The sequence below is a fragment of the Carassius carassius genome, chromosome 28 (assembly GCF_963082965.1).
Source record: "Carassius carassius chromosome 28, fCarCar2.1, whole genome shotgun sequence".
Classification (NCBI taxonomy): Eukaryota; Metazoa; Chordata; class Actinopteri; order Cypriniformes; family Cyprinidae; genus Carassius; species Carassius carassius.
Window position 1 is genome coordinate 11,932,662 of NC_081782.1, and position 18,532 is coordinate 11,951,193.

Sequence of the window (18,532 nt, forward strand, 5' to 3'; positions counted from 1 at the left end):
AGGCTGCCGCGCCGCCTCCTTCTCTGTGTCCCGCACAAAACATTTGTTTGTTGTATAAGTCATAAGATAGATGTGTCCATTAATTTGTTTATTATATTTGATTGTGCATTAGCCTCACATGACTGACTTTGCTGAATGCAGGCAGCGATCAGATGATGCCTAAAATGAACTTGGGTTGCTAAATTAACTGAATGAATATATGAACATATATTCCACACATTGATAGGTCACAACCTACCCATGACAAGATTTCACCGCACGTTACTGGGGTGAACTAACCCTTTAACTAATTGCTTATTAGTATGCCTATTAAAATATTTGCTGTTTATTAGGACTTATAAAGCACATATTCTGCCTAACCATTTTCTACATTACTAATCTAAATTTAACAACTACCTTACTATTAATAAGCAGCGAATTAGGAGTTTATTGAGGCAAAAGTCATAGTTATTGGTTTGCTAATAGTGAGAACTGGAATTGGAAATAAAGTGTGACTTATTTTATTTATTTATTTATTTATTTATTTATCCTGCATAAACCCCTTACTCAGAGAAACCCATATGCACATGCAAGCATATTTTTGAACACAATCACACACATCCCAGATCAGTTGTTTATGTGTTTGATAGGATTGTCTGCTTTTATAGATCAAAATGATCCAGTATCCTGTGTGTAATACAATAGCTTGGCATGCTGTTTGGCAGTATAAGAGCGTGTTTAGTAATGGAAGCTCCTCGGTCAGCTCCAGAAAGAGAGAAAGAGGGCCGTAATGAAATCAGTACGTGACATTGATCGATAAGTGAATGATTACAGCAAACACATTCACTGCTTTGAGTTCCAACAACACGCCGTTTGATTAAAATGCCATACAAGCATTGGATGAATGTAAAAACATTGTGTGTGTACCTGTCAGAGCCTGTTTAACTCAAGCGAAGTGAGCTAGAACATGAGAAACACAAAGCTTTACACACAGACACACTGGTGCATTATAAGTATACATAAGCATGCGTATGTAATGATATACAGTGAAGGCAATGACTTATGAGGAGGTTTGGTGGGGTCACACGCATTTAATTAGAACGTAAACCCCCAAAGGAAGTCAAATCAAAAAGAAGTCTCTAATGCACACTAAAGCTACATTTATTTAATTAAAAATACTAAAGCTACATTTATTTAATTAAAAATACAGTAAACATTTTGAAATATTATTACAATTCAAAATAACTATTTTATATTTTATCATTTTTTTAAATGCAGTTTATTCTTCTAGAATATCAGCAGCCATTATTCCAGTCTTCACAAGATCCTTCAGAAATCATTCTGATGTGCCGATTTGGTGCTCAAGAAACATTTATTATTATGTGTTGAAAACAGTTTGTTTGTTTGTTTATGTATTTGTGGAAATGTGATGCATTTTTTCAGGATTCTTTGATGAATATAAAGTTAAAAATAACTGTTTTTATTTGGCATAAATCATTATAATCATTGTAAATATTTTTATTTTCACTTTTGACCAATTTAATGCATCCTTTCTGAATAAATGTATTATTTTCTTAATTTTTTATATTAATTAAAAAAAAATTACTGCCCCCAAGCATTTCAAGGGTAGTGTATATTAGTTAAAAGGCTTCAGTAACCACTAAACTTACATTACAAGTAAAACAAAGTGCAAATGTTCACCTGACGGTAAAAATTGTTTTTTTTTAGTCATACATTTAAAGAAATGGTTTACCCAAAAAAATAAACATTTTGTCATCATTTATTCACCCTCATATTGTTCCAAACCTTTCTTTCTCCAGATGAACATAAAATAAGATATTTTGAAGAATGTTGGTAACCAAACAGTTGCTGTTAGCCATTGACTTCCATAGTATTTTTCCATACTGTGAAAATTAATGGGTCCCGTAAAGTGTTTGGTTATAAACATTCTTTAGAATATCTTCTTTTGTGTTCAGCCAATTAAATAAATTCTTACATGTTTTGAAAAACATTGAAAAACAATTTTTTTCATTTTTGGCAGAACTTTCCCTTTAGTCCTTCAGTACAGTTATAAACCGGACTGTGAGTGGCAAGTAAAAAAGACACTTTTGCATGAAAGAGGCACAAGTGTTTATCTAATTCGACCTTTTAAGTCTTAAAGCTGATGTTTGGCTAACTGTTCTGTAGGTGCCAAAGACAACTTTGGTTGTATGAGATGCACCCCAGAAAGACAGCAGAAGTTCGACCCCCCTGAAAGGCGTTATGTAATTTGCACACTGATTGAGTGTATTAGTCACAGGCTGTGATTGGTGTAACAGCAGCTGTGGAGCGTGTGGTCAGTGCATGAGTGTCGAGGGTCTGCTCGGGCAGCCAGTGAAAGCTGCAGTGAAAGCTTAGTGTTGCTGACAGATGAATTGCTCTAATTAGAAATCCATAACATCCTGCCACATGGCTGCCTTATCCCCAACACACTTCCTGCTTCAGCCTGGCCTGCATTGTTGCCAGCCTGACACATTCACACACACACACACACCTTCAAATATACTGGGAATACAGACAGTGTATATGTGTGTGTGTCAGCCCTTTGTGTCTGCTTCTCTCTGGCTCTGTCTATATGACTTCCTATGTTTTTTCTACCCCACTCTCTCATCCCCTTGATAACCAGCATATCGCTTGTCTGTCTTTTACTGTCTCGTTCCCATCTTCTTCTCACACACACACCATCCTCTCCCCTCATTCTAGTGAGAGAGAGTCAACCATAATATTGTGAAAGATTATTACAATTAAAAACGGTTTTCTTTTTAAATATATTGTAAAATGCAATTTATTCTTGTGGTGACAAAGCTGAATTTTCAGCCGTCATTTGTTCAGTATTACATGTTCCTTCAGAGATCATTCTGATATGCTAATTTAGTGCTTAAAAAAATAATCTCATTATTATCAATGTTGAAAACTCTTTTTTTATGATTCTTTGATAAATAGAACAAGTGATAACCAACAACATTTTGTTTGAAATAGATTTGAACAATGCATAGCTAATTAAATAAATAGATTGTAACAATTAATATAAGTTTACTGTCACTTTTGATCAATTTAATGCAATGCTTATTTATTATAACTCTTCTAATCATTGGCTATTGCAATGCATCTCACATCTCAAATGTCTCATACATAACATTTATAAGACAGCCTTTCAAGGTAAAAACAGTTCAACATTTAAAAGCACATGCCAGAACCTCTGCATTGTGTCATATAAACACCCTATAAGAAACACATCAGGTAAACTGAAACCAATCTAATTATACAGGCAGTTAAAAAGTAGTGTTTTTTTGTTCAGATATTGAATTTTGAGTATTAAATTGTTTAAAATTTACAGTATATTGGGTTTCATGATTAATCCATAAAGTCATAGAAACAATGCAACAAGACATGAAACTCATTTAAATTGTCCCTAGATCTATCAAAAACCTAACTTTGACATTCTTTTGTGAAATTTATAGTCATATCTGATGGTTCTTTCCATGAATTTTATTAATGTTAACAGATATTACTATATAACTGTGAATTATGTGTTTATGAGATTTTTTCCAGGTTTTTCTGCATAGTTTGTAGTTTAATTTAGTTTGTATATACAGTGGTGTGGATTAAGCACTATTGTGAGTGGACAGTCCGTCCTATCATGCTAAAAAGTGTGTGCAGTGTGTGAATTGTGGTGTATTTTTATTCCACCAAACAGTATTATTAGTATTAGTATAGAGTATTGTGCATAATTCTTGAAAACAGTGGTTTCTCTCTTCATGTATATGGGGAGATGCAGTCTGCCTGGCCGCTTGCTCGACCTTGCGTCTGTCTCCGCTAAATTACTACGTGGGTATTCTTTGGGATTCATTACATGTAAATTCTGTCATAGCCCCCTCACTTTCGCTCAACTCAGCGCTGCTGTGGTCACTTTCCGTGTCGGGTCACAGCTTTCCTGTCCTACAGTGGTATTAACGGTGCTGCGCTCATTTAGAGGTCATGGCAACCCCAAGGTTTACACATCGGTCACTGTCAACTCCTTAACACTGAGTGTGAGTTAATGATGCGTGAGAGGTGTTTGTGAGAGGGTGCGCATGTAATTGACCCCAGTTGGCCAGCAGAGAGGTCACGTCTGGGTAAATGCTTAGTCAGACTAAGTAGAGGGCTCCTGACCCCTCTAAAGGTACTTTCAGACTGACAGGGTTTTTATTGGTGTAGGTTGCCAAATCACTGTAGTGCTGGCTGTTAGTAGGTGTTCTAAACAACAAAATGAATGGCTTTAGATTGCGTTATCTCTGCAACGAACAATATAGCTCAAGTCACAAACAAATGACTCTTGTGAGCTGGTTCTTTTTAGTGAATCAAAAACCTGCAGTGTGGCTTGATTTCCAAACAAATGACTCTTACAAGCATTTCTTTATAATACATTTAAAAAGTACATGACCTGTATTTTCTTTGTCTTTTTTTTTTCTTTTTTTTTGCAAACCTCATCCAGCAGTCGATTTCATTGGTCAATTCAGTCACCTGTAGGAAAAATTTCAAACTTTAGGATTTTGAGTTCCCATGGATGGTTAAGGTTAGGATTGGAGGTTATTATGTAGGCAATCAGTCAGCACTGTGATTGACATAACCAATAAAAAATCTTTAGAATTGGCTGCAAGCTGACCTGTGTGTAACCAGTGTACCCTGATTAAGGTAAAGTTAATGACTCCTTTAGAGCTGAATGGTTTAAAAAGATGAGGTGCTTGAATTAGTATTATAACTGAAACTAGTGTTATAAAGGTTACTTTGGAAATGTAATAGGTTACAGATTCCAAGTTACCCTATTTAAAATCTAATAAGTAGTGTAACTATTTAAATTACTTTATTGAAGTAATGTGACTGATAACATTTGATTACTTTTCCAAATTTCTAATGAATGTTTTCAACTGTTTTCAATCATTTCGAAACATTTAAACTAGGCAGTGTTAATTTTACAGTTGGACTCAACACTGATTACTGTCAGACTTCTCAAAATCCTTCATCATTTGAATTAAGATTTTATTTTAAACCACACCCATCACAAAATCAGACTTTAGCACCTCTTTTTACTTTGAGAATGTTCTGAGGTTAAATACAGATTTTAAATCTTAACATAAGAAACAGTTTAAAAGCTATGATATGTTTTTTTTTAAATCATATCTTTGCATAGCTATGACAGGAAACACTGGGATAGAAACGATGCACTGGGGAAAAAAACAGTTGATCTTAAAAAATGAATCATATACCCAAATAGGAAATAAAACAGTTATCAAATAGGCATGTGCCCTGTTCTGTGTCCTAAACTCCTGAAACATTGGAGCAGTCAATGCAATTTGGGAAAGAAATCAATCATATATGCATGTGTGTAAAAAAAATTCAGATGTAACCCCCCTTGTAATCGTTAACATTTTCATAAGTAACTGTAATTTAATAAAAAATTTTCTCAGTAAGTGTAACATTTATTTGGTAATTAAGTTATGTAATTCTGTTACATGTAACTAGTTACTCCCCAACACTGACTGAAAGATACCAGAATGAATGAGAATTCATGTCAAGAGCTTATGAAATCTGTATCGCTACTTATGACCACTAATTTTGCATGAAAGATTTATATTCTCAAAGTGACACCACCGATTTCAATGTGGATGAGACTCAATCATCACAAGCGACCAGACACGCACTTTTATAATTAAATTCACAGTAGTGGATGTTTTCTGCAGTCTATCAGAAAGCCATAAGAAGACATTAACTCTATTACGGTGTCTGACAGCGAGCACGCAAACCCCCTCAAACATAATACAGTAGGTGGTCAGACATACACAGTGTACCATTCACTGTGGTTTAGACAGATTGAAGTGCTATTTTTCTTTTCCATTTTGTCTTCCTCTTGACCTCGAACACATACACAAATACAAACTCTCGCATATACATATGCACATGGCTGGCTTCATGTTAAAAGTATGCTGTTTTTGCCTTTTGTGTCGGCTGAAAGAGAGAGCAAAACAAGGGGAAAAACAATTGAGAGTGATAGAGATAGAGAAAGAAAAGGAAGGAGGGAAGACGAGAGAGAGAGTTGAGCCACAGAACAGCACCGCGCGGAGCAGCTGTGGCACTCCCAGATTTCCCCCTGATTGCTTTCAGCTGGTACTTGAACCCTGGGCCTTTTGGGTTTTTGGAGGCCAGCCCAGACCCCACAATCCCCCCAGCGCCCCATCCAGCTGCCTGACCCCTCTCTGACCCCGCACAGAGGATAGGAAAATACGAGCCGTGCCAAGCCAGAGAGACTCTTTTATTTTGCCTGCTGGCATGCTGCCGGTGACCATGGCTTACATAATGGGAAACATAGCAGGACCCAGGAGAAACCAGTCCCCCCCCCACACTCAACAACCTCCTCTTTTTTTTTTCCTCACCAATCTATCCTTCTCTCTGCCCCCCTTCCCTCCCCACTGCACTTTCTCTGCTCTCCCTCTGCCTGTGATATATCTTTCGGGCCCTCGCACTCGGGCACATTTATTACACACGCCCTCGACACAATCTTGAAGCCCAGCCACACACAAACACACACACGTGCATGAGCGGGATCCATCGCGCACAGCCGTTTTCACACACGCATATGCAGGCGGTGATGCACGCGCGCTCCAACAGATGCTTTCATGCAGATGTCTGTTGACGCTCCGCTCTGTCGCACACACACATACTGTATAGGTGTATAGGTGTGCGGATGTTCATATTTATTCAAGTAATGTGTACTTTTTGTATGTACATGCCAGAGTATCATTTCCAAATAGAAAATGTGAGTATTTTGGAACGCGCATGTGTGTGTTAGCATTGTTAAACAGGATCAGATGGGTCCTACCATGTAGTTACTGATCCCCAGTGCCACCTTGGCCTCCTCCGATTGCTTCTCTGCAATGTGAGTAGTTCGATTCACTAACGATGACTCTTATGAGTCGGTTATTTTTAGTGAATCAAAAGCATACAGCGCAATAGAGTAGCTCGATTTGCAAACAAATGAATCTTATGAGATGGTTATTTTTAGTGAATCATAACTTAATTAGCGTAATTAGTGTAGGTTGCTTTTAAAAACAAAGTACGCTGAAGATCTGGTTTTTTTTAGTGAATCAAAAACATATAGCACATAGTGTAACTTGATTCAGAAACAAATGATTCTTATAAATTTGTTCTTTTAGTGAATCAAACAGGAACTGCACGACAGAAATAGCTCAATTTGCAGACAAATTAATCTTATGAGATGCTTATTTTAGTGAATCAGAAATGTGCAGCGTAATTAGTGTAATTCGATTCACAAACAAAGGACTCTTAAAGATCCGGTTCTCTTTAGTGACTCAGAAACATATAGCACAACCAGTGTAGCTCAGTTTACAAACAAATTACTCTTATGAGTCAAGTTTTTTTTTAAATGAATCAAAAAATTTACAACATAACCAATTTAGCTAGATTCACAAACCAATTAATCTTATAAGTCAGTTCTTTTTAGTAAATCAAAAAAATGTACAGTACAGCGCCACGATTATAGCTGGAGTCACGAATATATGACTCTTAGGAGTTGATTCTTTTTAGTGAATCTAGAAACAAACAACGCAACCAGTCTAGCTCAATTTGCGACAAAAAATTATTACAATTATTACTTTGACATAATTATTTTCAAAAATTGTAAAGTGTGACCAGATGTAGCTAGAAACAAATGACTCTTATGATCCAGTTACTTTTAGTCGCTCAAAAACATATAGTGCACCCAGTTTAACTCTATTGACAAATGACAACAAATGACTTTGTCTATTTCTTTTTTTTTTTCAGAATGACCAGTGTTGCTCGATTTATGAACAAATGTTCGTAATGTTCATTTCAGTAAATCAAAAACTAACAGCATGACCTGCTAAGCTCAATTCACAAATAAATTACTCTTATGAACTAATTCATTACAGTAAATCAAAAACATAGGCTATATCCTGGCCAGCTCATGTAGATTCACAAACAAATGACTGATCCCCGGTGCCACCCTGGCCTCCTCCGAATGCTGTTCTTGTGAAATCAGATGAGCCTCCCTTCCAGCGTGTGTGTGTGACTCCCTTTGCCAGAAACCTGGGAAGCAGGAGGGTAAAAGTGTGTGTGGGTGGTGAGATATGACCTGGGAGTGTGTGTGTGTGTGTGCGCATCTGGCAGTGAGTTTCTGTACATGTGGCAGTGCGAGTGGTTGGCTAACCCTCTCGTGAGTGCCAGCTCACTAGGAGAGCAGTCCATCAATCACACGTCCTCTCTGTAATCTCGATCTGCCCAACATCCAGCCAGCCTGTTGGGACTCTCTGCATATCATAAAACATTCTTGAGCTGTTTTCCGGTACTTTACGTGCTTCTCTGCCAGGCTCTTTCTCCCAGAAAAGTGCCCTGTGTGTCTTCCCTCACAAAGCCTCCCCGTTCCCACCAGCTGTGGAGTGAAACCAGCTGACTCTGCAAAGGAGTGGGCGCCCAGGGGTATGATGGGAGAGGCATACCAACTCCGGTCTCACCACATTATACAAGACCCACTGTCAGAGCCTGCTGTAAGTGCCCTGAGACATTAATCATAAATGGATTTTTTTACCCACATTATTCTGTTTCCGGAAAAGGGATGCAAATTAATTCGGTTGATTTTCCACAGGAATAGCCCAAGGGCTGGTTCACCTGCCTATTTTCTGTGACACTTATTTTTTTAAGTATTCAGAAGTGCCAACAACTTAATGCTTCAGTATAACTGATGCTTGCTAAGGCTCATTTAGATTTGAACTTCAAGTACTAAACTCTGATTCATATTGTAACCAAATATGAACCTAATATGAAGGATGATTCATCAAATCATTCAGCTTGTTTTTTGGACAGTTGTGCTATTACTATTTATGACAGCGTTTCCCAAGCTGGGATTTGTGAGCAGTGTTGGGGGTAATGCATTACAAGTAACGCGAGTTACGTAATCAGATTACTTTTTTCAAGTAACTAGTAAAGTAACGCATTACTTTTTAATTTACAAGAAAATATCTGAGTAACTTTTTCAAAAAAGTAACGCCAGTTACTTTGTATTCCCATTTTTTGACTGACAAGCCTCCTGTTCCCATATTGGGAGAAATCGGAAGTATGGAGGCGTTGTGTGCGCTGTATGAACATGATGTTACTGTAGTTCTAGACTAAATGTGAATGTGCATTAATTCATCCCACTCACAAAAAAACAAAAAACAAAACAGATTTAGTATTCATCAAAATTAATCAAAACAGTGAAATGCAAACTCAGAATATGACGCAAACCTGCAATAACTAAATATATTAAATAACACAAATGTATCTATTCCCATTTTATTAACAGTGTCTTTGCTGCTGACCTTTAATGATCCAGTTCAACCATACTAATAATTAAAAAATGACTTTAGATAAACTAACAATTGTGCTTCATTGTTTTGTTTTTATTGCTGAAGAGTGTTGAACCTTCTTCTCCTGTGTTCTACTGTACAGACGTGAATTTACTTTTCCTTCAGCCTGAGGTTTATTCATTACACTTTTTGGTGTGAAAGGGCTTTTACATTTGCTATAAATATAACTTCTTATATTAAAAACAATCAAGCCCTGCTCATATTTAAAAAGTAACGTGAAAGTAACGCAAAAGTAATGTAACACATTACTTTCCATAAAAAGTAACTAAGTAACGTATTTAGTTACTTTTTTAGGGAGTAACGCAATATTGTAAGGCATTACTTTTAAAAGTAACTTTCCCCAACACTGTTTGTGAGTTGAGGAAAAGCTAATAATTGTCCTAAAAATAAACAGAACAAAAACAGTCAATATAAAATAAAAAAAAATATTTGTTTACCTGCATGTAATGTGTCTATTAACCAACTTCAGAAAACTGTGAATATGCATATGTGTTGTTAAATTAATCATCAATATAAATAACTCAAAAATCTTAAGATTTCAAGTAAATGTTATCAATCAGATAGGTTCATCTGACATTAGTTTGGGAATCCCTGCTTTATGCAGTAATTAGATTTCCTACTTGTTTGATAGGTGACAAAAAAGAAGGGGAAATGTGATATAAAGGCATCATAGAGATTTCAAAGTTTGCTGTTTTAAATGCAGTCAGAATACACTAGAAACTAAAAACCACTAAGAAAACACTAGCAGCTGCATAGCAAAGCCCTGACAACCAACCTGGCCATCATTTCTTAAAACAATTTGTTTAGTTTGTTATTCTGCTGTATATTGAGGTCTGTGTGAATATTTAATGCAAGCAATCCAGTAAAAAATTTTCTTCTGGGCTTTTTGCCACTTTTTACTGAGAAAGCACAGGAAATTGGGAGAGAGAGTGAGGGAATGGGATGAGGATGCAAGGCCAGGTCAGATTTGAACTTGCATCTCTTGTATGAGCGCTATAGCCCAGTATGTCTGTAGCATGTGTACTTACTGCTTAGCCACAACAGTTTAGTACATTTATGAGTGATGTATAGATATATAGACAAAAAAAATCCAAAATGAGAGGACTTATGGTCAGAAGCCAAGTGGGGGGGAATTAATAATAATGTAATTTTTTATTATTATTTTACATTTTTTATTTTATTTTTACTTTTTTACAGTTGACATGATTTGAACCCATGTTTCATTGTATGCCAAATTTCCCCTGTATGTATGAAGATAAATAAAGCTATAAAATTATATATAGGATTTGAATCCAGGTCTCCTAAAAAATTGTTGTTCTTTGTTTATGTTCTATGTTGCTTAGGAAAACAAATAAGCCAGGATTGGTGCTAACAGATGAAAAGCAGTTGAATGTGTGTCAGCAACTATTGGCACAATGTGAAATAAATGAAGTAATAAGAAGAACTCCTCCTCAGCACTAATAGTACCATCTAAATACCTTTGACCAGTCTTGATGATGTTTACTATCAAGTGTTATTTGAACAGTGTTAATTAGTGCAGTTGCAGCTTTATTTCTTATATTTGCTGTATTATTCCTCATTACATTACAACATTAGTCATTACAAAAGGGGACCTCCAAAATGGCTGTTACCCCGGGGCCTTGCAGGACCATAATCTGCTCGTCTTTTTTCTTCCCCTCTCTCATCCTCCTCTGTCGTAGCACGGTCGTGTTTCTGGGAAGGTCTCCGTCTCAGAGCTCTATAAGATTAAGTCATGGACGGGTGTTGAGGGAAAACGCTGACCTCTTATCCTCCCTCGTGCTCCGTCTTGTATTTTTCAGTCCCGTCTTCTTCTTCCTCGTCTCCCTCATCTCCTTGTGCTCCTTTATCCTTGCCCTCATGTTTGCCCCCAAGCCTCATAGATTGTAATAAGAAGAACAACGATAATAACGGCGGCGGTGGCCTCAGCGGTGATGTAAAGAAACACAGTATAATAATAACAAACACAATCCGCAGCCAATGGCCAGCGACTGACCTCAGCCCTGATAGTGTGTGTGCGTTCGAGGGGAGAGCAAGGTTGCTGGCATGCTGTATATACGGTCACTTCCTCCCCAGTTTAAACAGAGCAGGCTGTGCTGGCAGCCTCCTCTCTCTCCTCCAAATGGTTTGCATCATGTTTGAACCCCCTTGCCACTGCGCCCCCTCCCTCTCTCCATTTCTTTCTCTTCCTCTCTTCCTCTCCCCATAAATCATCAAATATCTCAGACTTTATGTGAATCTGAAAAAGGGCGAAAGAGAGAAGAGGGAGAGACCTTTTTCCTTTCTCCGCTAAAGGGGCATAAGAAAAAGTCATAAAGTGGCTGGCGGATCTATTTCCATCTGTATGTCCCCAGCGAACAGGGCTCTCTGGTATCACGGCTCTGGTCCTTTTCTCCCCTCAACACATTCACATTCATGTACTACATCATTTAGGACATAAGATCCATTTGTGCTGTGAACATAGTTACCTTTTTTTTCATTGTTTTCTCTTTTTTTAAGATGTTCTGGATAGATACAACAGAGAGAGACAGGAAATGAAAGGGAAAGAGGAGTAGGGTCAGGACAACACTCAAAACTGGATGACCTGTGGTAACTACTGCACCGCAGCTCTGGCATACATTACATACACTTACCACAATTACACCACATCTTCATCAGGTGCAACTCAACAGGATAGCAGCTAGAAGTATTTTTTCAGGTCACACTGAAACTGAAAATGCTACTTAAAATGTGGTACAATAACAGCCAATCAAAAGTTTTTTGATGATTATGTCTAAAAGTGCTATGGTTGGTGCTTTATAAAGAATTGATTAGATTTACTATTATATATAATGATTATCATGTTTCATTACAATGGCATCTGCCAAGGGGTGGGATATATTAGGCAGTAAGTAAACCGTCAGTTCTTGAATTTTATGTGCTGGAAGCTAGGAAAATGGGCAAGAGAAAAATCTGAGTGACTTTGACAAGGGCCAAATAGTGATGGCTAGATGACTGAGTAAGAGTAACGAAAGTGGTGCAAGGAAGAACAACCAGTGAGTCAGGGTCATGGGTGGCCAATAGGAGCTTTTGCACAACCAAGAGAACCAAGTGTGTAGTGGGTTTTGTGATAACGGAGATATTTAGTAAACGCACAATCTGTGACTGAAAGAGCTGAGAAAAGAACACAGAACTGCAGACAACAGGTAAATGCTGTTATTGCTGTTTTCCATGTTTGTAAAGTAAATATTTTTACACCAGGTAGCCGGTGTTTCATATGCGTTTGGTTAATCAATGTACCTATAAAACTGTTTTAGACCCTACTCTGAAGTAGGAGCTAATTTAGTTCCCCCAAACAGAGTTCCTAGAACTAAAATTATTCCTAGTTCCTGTGGTGCAATCACACCAAAAAGCCGGTATCGCCAGTAGTTCTAGGAACTATGAAATGGTTCCTCTGTTGTGAAAGCCCCTAATGACCTACAATAGGCAAGTGAGTGTCAGAACTGGACCACTGAGCAATGGAAGAAGGTTGGTTGGTTTGATGAATCACTGTTTCTTTTAGATCAGGTGGATGGTCGGGGGTGCATTGTTTTATGCTCTGGGCAATGTTCTGCAGGGAAACCTTGGGTCCTGGCATGTGGGTGTTACTTTGACATATACCAGCTACCAAAACATTGTTGCAAACCACATAAACCAGGGGTGTCCAATCCTGCTCCTGGAAGGCCACTGTCCTGTGGAGTTTAGCCTCAACCTTAATTAAACACACCTGAACAGCCAATCAAGGTGTTACTAGGCATACTAGAAACTTCCAGGCAGTTGTGTTGAGGCATGTTGGAGCTAAACCAAGGGGTGTATTTGACACCCCTGAAATACATCCCTTCACGGCGCTGGTGTTCCCAGATGGCAGTGGCCTCTTCCATAAGGTGACCAGACGTGCCACTTCCCGGGGACACGTTCTGCACAGGATTTCTAAATTGCTTAAAATAACCAGGTTTTGGTTATTACGATCTGATAGTATGTTAATAAATAACCAGGGGTTGGTTATTACATTGATTATTATACGATCGTTGTATGACATCAAACTACCGCAAGAGCGATAGAGAGAAGAGCAGGCCGCTCCATGCTTTCAAATCACTCTTTTTGAAGTGGCAAGTCCGGTTACCTTACTCTTTCAGCAGAATAATGCACCCTGTCACACACAATTGTTCAGGAATGTTTTAAGAAACTTGACAAATAGTTCAAGGTGTTGCTTTGGCCTCCAAATTCCCCAGCAACTATGGGCTATGCTGGGCCAGCATATCCGATCCATGGAGGTCCCACCTCGCAACTTGCAGGGTTGTCCAAGCTCGGTCCTGAAGGGCCTCTGTCCTGCAGAGCCTAGCTCCAACCCCAGCTAAGGATCTGCTGCTAATGTCTTTTCGCAGATACCACAGAACACATTCAGAGGTCTTGTGGAGTTCGTGCCTGTTTGGGCAGCACAAGGGGGGCCTTAAAGCAGGTGGTTTTAATGTTGTGGCTGATCAGTGTATAGAAACCAGAAGTAAGTACTTTTTTAGATGAAGCACCTACTGAGAGTACGAGATTTTGGATGCAGCCTATGTGTTCACAGCTCTCTTACTGTTGCTAATATATCCTGTTTAATGAAATACACGTGTAAAGGAAGATATCAATACCTTTATTCATGGCAATAAACAATGCACCAGTCACAGATATATATATATATTTGTGTGTATTTTAGAGAGATGAACACAGAGCTCAGCGGGAGAATGAGTTGTGCCTCTTGGCAGCTGGTTTGTCTTTTGCTGTGGGTGAGCTGTCACACTTCTTCCCCTGGCTCCACAAGCTCCGCCCACTGTTTAGTCATAAAGGAGAATCACTGTAAATCCAGAGGAGGTCCTTATAAATCAGACCGGAGCTACCAGTGATCCTCAGCCAGCCTGGCAGTGCATGTGTATGAGTGCAGCTACATGGGTGGGCATGCATTACTGTCAACAACAGTCTCTGATTAAACGACTCTGGCTTAATGAACGGGGTAAAGTAGGGACATCCCCACACCCTCCAGCCTTTGGCTTTTTTTCCCCAATCTAGATCATATCAGTTCACCTCAAAGCAGCGTTGAGATCCGTTTAAAGTGATTTAAGTGTTTTTGAACAGCAAACAGGTGTGTGCAGGTATCACTTTCTTAGTTTATCAGCTACACATTTGCATTCATCCACCTCCCATGCCGATCGCTGGCCTCTCTGGAAATATTAAACACTTTACAGCAGGCCTGGGATCCATTTGAAATTTTATAAGGGCTAAGCATGTTATAGTAATTACTGGTGCCATTTATTAGCATTTGCACTAATATGACTAATTTGTTTTTCTTCATTTTATTATGTCAATGGAATGTCTTCCTGTCGTGTTTAATCCAGTGAATGAATGCTTGTGTTTCTGAAATTATACCTGCTCATCTGTATTTCAAAGGTAGTCTGCTGCCCCAAGCATTCACTCAGCTGACTAAACTTGTTCCTCTCTGGAGATGGATCAGACAGGAGATTTTTTTATTTATATATATTTTTTATGAGACCTAGAGAGAGAGAGACACTGATATCCTCACATTAACCCCAGGGCCTGGCCCAGGTGTGACATAAAGATGAAAGACTCCCTATAGGTGAGATGCAGATGACTCAAAATCAACCGATCAGAGGAAATGTGGGTTAACTGGCTGCTATCTTAGAGCACCACCTCCTTGTATGACTTTGTGGCCCCTTTTTAGTAATTACTCTAGATTTACACCATGCGTGAATGTGTGAAACGTGCCACTCCTGTCTCATAGTGTCATTTTCATTTCTGCCTCAACGTATCTTGCGGTTCCCACACTACTGTGTTCTGGTATTGAATGGCTTCTCCGACAGTGTTTGTCCCATCCTGCTCCTTTACTGTCATACTCTGTGTTAATGGTCTCTGTCTGTTTTGGGTTATAATGTAGCAGCATAACTGTGGTCAGTGGCTTTTGATGATGATTATGTGTTTGCTGAGATGGCAAGTCAATCGACAGGCATGCTTTAATTAAGAGAGTAAAAATGGGAGTCTGTGCACTCACAAGTCGGTTGAGTAATTAACGACAATTACTTGGAAAACCATTAGATATGAATTGTGAGAAAGAGTTTTGCATGAAATGAAATAGGGTCATCCTACGAGAAGTCTCATAAACAAAATGAAGCCTTGATTGCACGTGGTAGATCTGACGACTCATAATTTTTGTTAAAAAAGTCTGAAATTCTGAAAACCTCGTCATTTTTTTTATAGGTCTTTTTTTTTTGTTAGTAGCAGTAAATATTTCCATGCAATTTGACGTTAACAAAAATTGCTGTGTGGTGTTTGAGGAAATGTTTGTTTGCTAGTACTTGTTTAGGAAGGCTTTAGTATTGTTCGTTCTTCGTGTTAGGGCTTTTCAAAACTTCACCAATTGAATTTTTGGGTCTTTCCCCATTCAAGTAGATGAAGCTGTGTACTTGATGGGAAGTAGCTGCTTATGTGTGGATTGAATATGGCTGCTGAGTGAAGTAATTTGTCCTAGATAGAACCTTGATGATACCTCAAATCGAACAACTTTTTGAGGAAAGATGTGCTAGTACATTTTGATGAGACATACTGATTTGTCTCCCAGATGGAAAATGGCTCAAAAGAAGTCAGACATATCTAGTTTATCAGGATGTCATAGAGATTTCAAGTGGCTCTTTTGACTTGATATAATAACTTTTTTGTTAAGTTCAAGCACCATTAAAGTTTACCATCTGGTTTCAAAAGTAAAAAGATAGTTCGAAAGTATATGGGATCAGTTTGATTGTTTATATATTTATTTACTTAAAAAAAGTAATACTACTATTCAGCAAGAATGCATTACATTTGATCAAATGCGACAGTAAAAACATTTATAATGCTACAAAAGGTTTCTATTTAAATTCGTTGTTCTTTTGAATGAGTTTTTCATCACAATAATACATTATAAATATATTAATGTAGAAAGCAGTTATTTTAAATTGCACTCAAAATTTCAAAATACTGTATTTTTGAACAAATAAATGCATCCTGGGCATAAGATACTTCTTTCAGACCATTAAAGCTCATTCTATGATACAAAAAAATGCACATGCCTTTGTGTTTGCATAAGTTCTGGTTTGTTAAAAATAATATTATTCTACTAAATGTAATTCCATCAAATTTAAAAAAAAAAAGTTTTAGATATTTTCTCAACTATTTTGCAATAGTTAATAGAACCAACTTGTAATAAAAAAATGGCATAAAAATCTAATTAAGAAAGTTTTACGAAAGGGTTATGTTTGGGCATGGCATCTAAAATTATTATTAGTTCGATATAAAATCAATTGGTAAAGCCAATAGACATAAGGTTAATCTTATGTGTGTGAGAGAATAAGGTGGGGTTAAACTGACTTGCTGGCACTAACCTAACACCCAGTTAACCCTATGGCTAAGACTCATGACCCTGAAACACAATCTAAAAGAGCTCTCACTGTGCCTAATAAACCACTGTTTTTATTGTAGGCAGAGGGCTGGGCATTACATGTGGCCTTAATATAGGACAGTGGTCCACCCACACTGAGAGATGAAAGGAAACCAACCCTCAGTTTAACACCAGTGATATACGATTCATCAAACAAGAGCTGTGATATTTCACATGCTTTTATTTACTCATCTGCAAGTGCATTTAAGAAGGGTTGTGAAATATTTCAATTGCTGTTTCCTGCTTTAACAAAGTCCAAAAATGCTCAGGAAATAACACATTGGCCAACAGCTTTACAGAGAGAAATGGCCCTGACTAAAACAATTACGCCAGATACAGCCCTGTAAATAATTAGTATGTCTGTGTTTTTGGCGTTAAACCAGCTCAGCTGGTTTCATTGCAGGATCTCAGAAATTCATCTTGAAATCAAACACAGGTTATCATGGGTAACGCTGCAAATGTGGACTCATATGGAGATGGTTATCAAGGTTTTCCGTAGTTATCTCATTGGACATTTGCTGATGTGCAGTTTCTCTATCTAATAACAGATGGAGGTGATAGGCGGTTCTGAGTAGGGCGAGACGGGGCCCTGTCTGTACTGAGGTGGAGGCTGTGATGGGTGATGACTGTGGTGGTGTGTCTTCTCGAGCTCCCCTCACTCCAACTCCCTTGTGACCGGCAGCTCGGCACTCCCAGTGCTCTCACCAGTAAGTCATGAGGTTAGGTCATGTCCCCACACACCAGCTGTTTATTATTCTGCTTTCACTTACTCTGGGGGGAATTCACTAAGACTAAGACTGAACTGCACCCACCGATAGTGTCATTTATTTCTGCTCAATGTGGTTTTAACACCCGGATCGCAAGTTGACAATGCAATCAATACAGCAAAATGTTGTTTTCCACCTGTTTTCTAGTAAAATAACACTTTTGCAAAATAAGGTCTAACAGGCCTTGTTTTCATAAATGTACATACATTTATTTAAATTAATATTAAAAAATAAATATCAACAATGCAAAATTATTATTAATAACAATGATTATTATTATTTTGTTGTTATTAATACTAAAACTACTAATAGTAGTAATCTTTATAACAATTGCAATAATAATTTAGGTATTTCCATGTGATTATTTAATTTAAAAAGACATTTGTAATACATCGCAGTATGCTTTATTGACATCATAAAATGTAAAATTAAACAATATTGCAAATTATCAGGGAATATTAACAAGTCAAACCTAGTATAAATTGAATTCCAATGTTGTAAATGAGCCAAAAATGGTCAAATTGAGCTTAAATATGGTGCTTAAGAGAAATTCAAGTTATATTCCTCACAAATGACTACACTCTTTCTCTGATTATACTGCTTTGTTTTCCTACTGTATGAGCAACAGCACATGTATATCTGTGTTTGTTGTTGTTTGTCTTTGCGTTTGTGTACTATGTGCATGTTTATGCATGTGTAGGGTGATGTGGGCTTCAGGTCACAGACAGCCTCCTGCAGTACTGGTCTGGCTTCAGTGTGGTTACAGGTGCTTCACATTACTGCTCGTAAAACTCAGTGAGAGGGAAAAATTACTGCCACTATTT

The 18,532-nt window shown here is 37.8% G+C and overlaps 1 long non-coding RNA gene across 1 annotated transcript in view; it reads left to right on the forward strand.

Annotated features, from left to right (window-relative positions):
• LOC132108416 (uncharacterized) overlaps positions 1 to 18,532 on the forward strand; it is a 74,893-nt gene that overhangs the window by 36,842 nt on the left and 19,519 nt on the right. Inside the window, exon 4 of the long non-coding RNA XR_009424443.1 lies at positions 17,490 to 17,648. This is a non-coding gene — a long non-coding RNA (uncharacterized LOC132108416). The remainder of the gene's footprint in view (positions 1 to 17,489; positions 17,649 to 18,532) is intronic.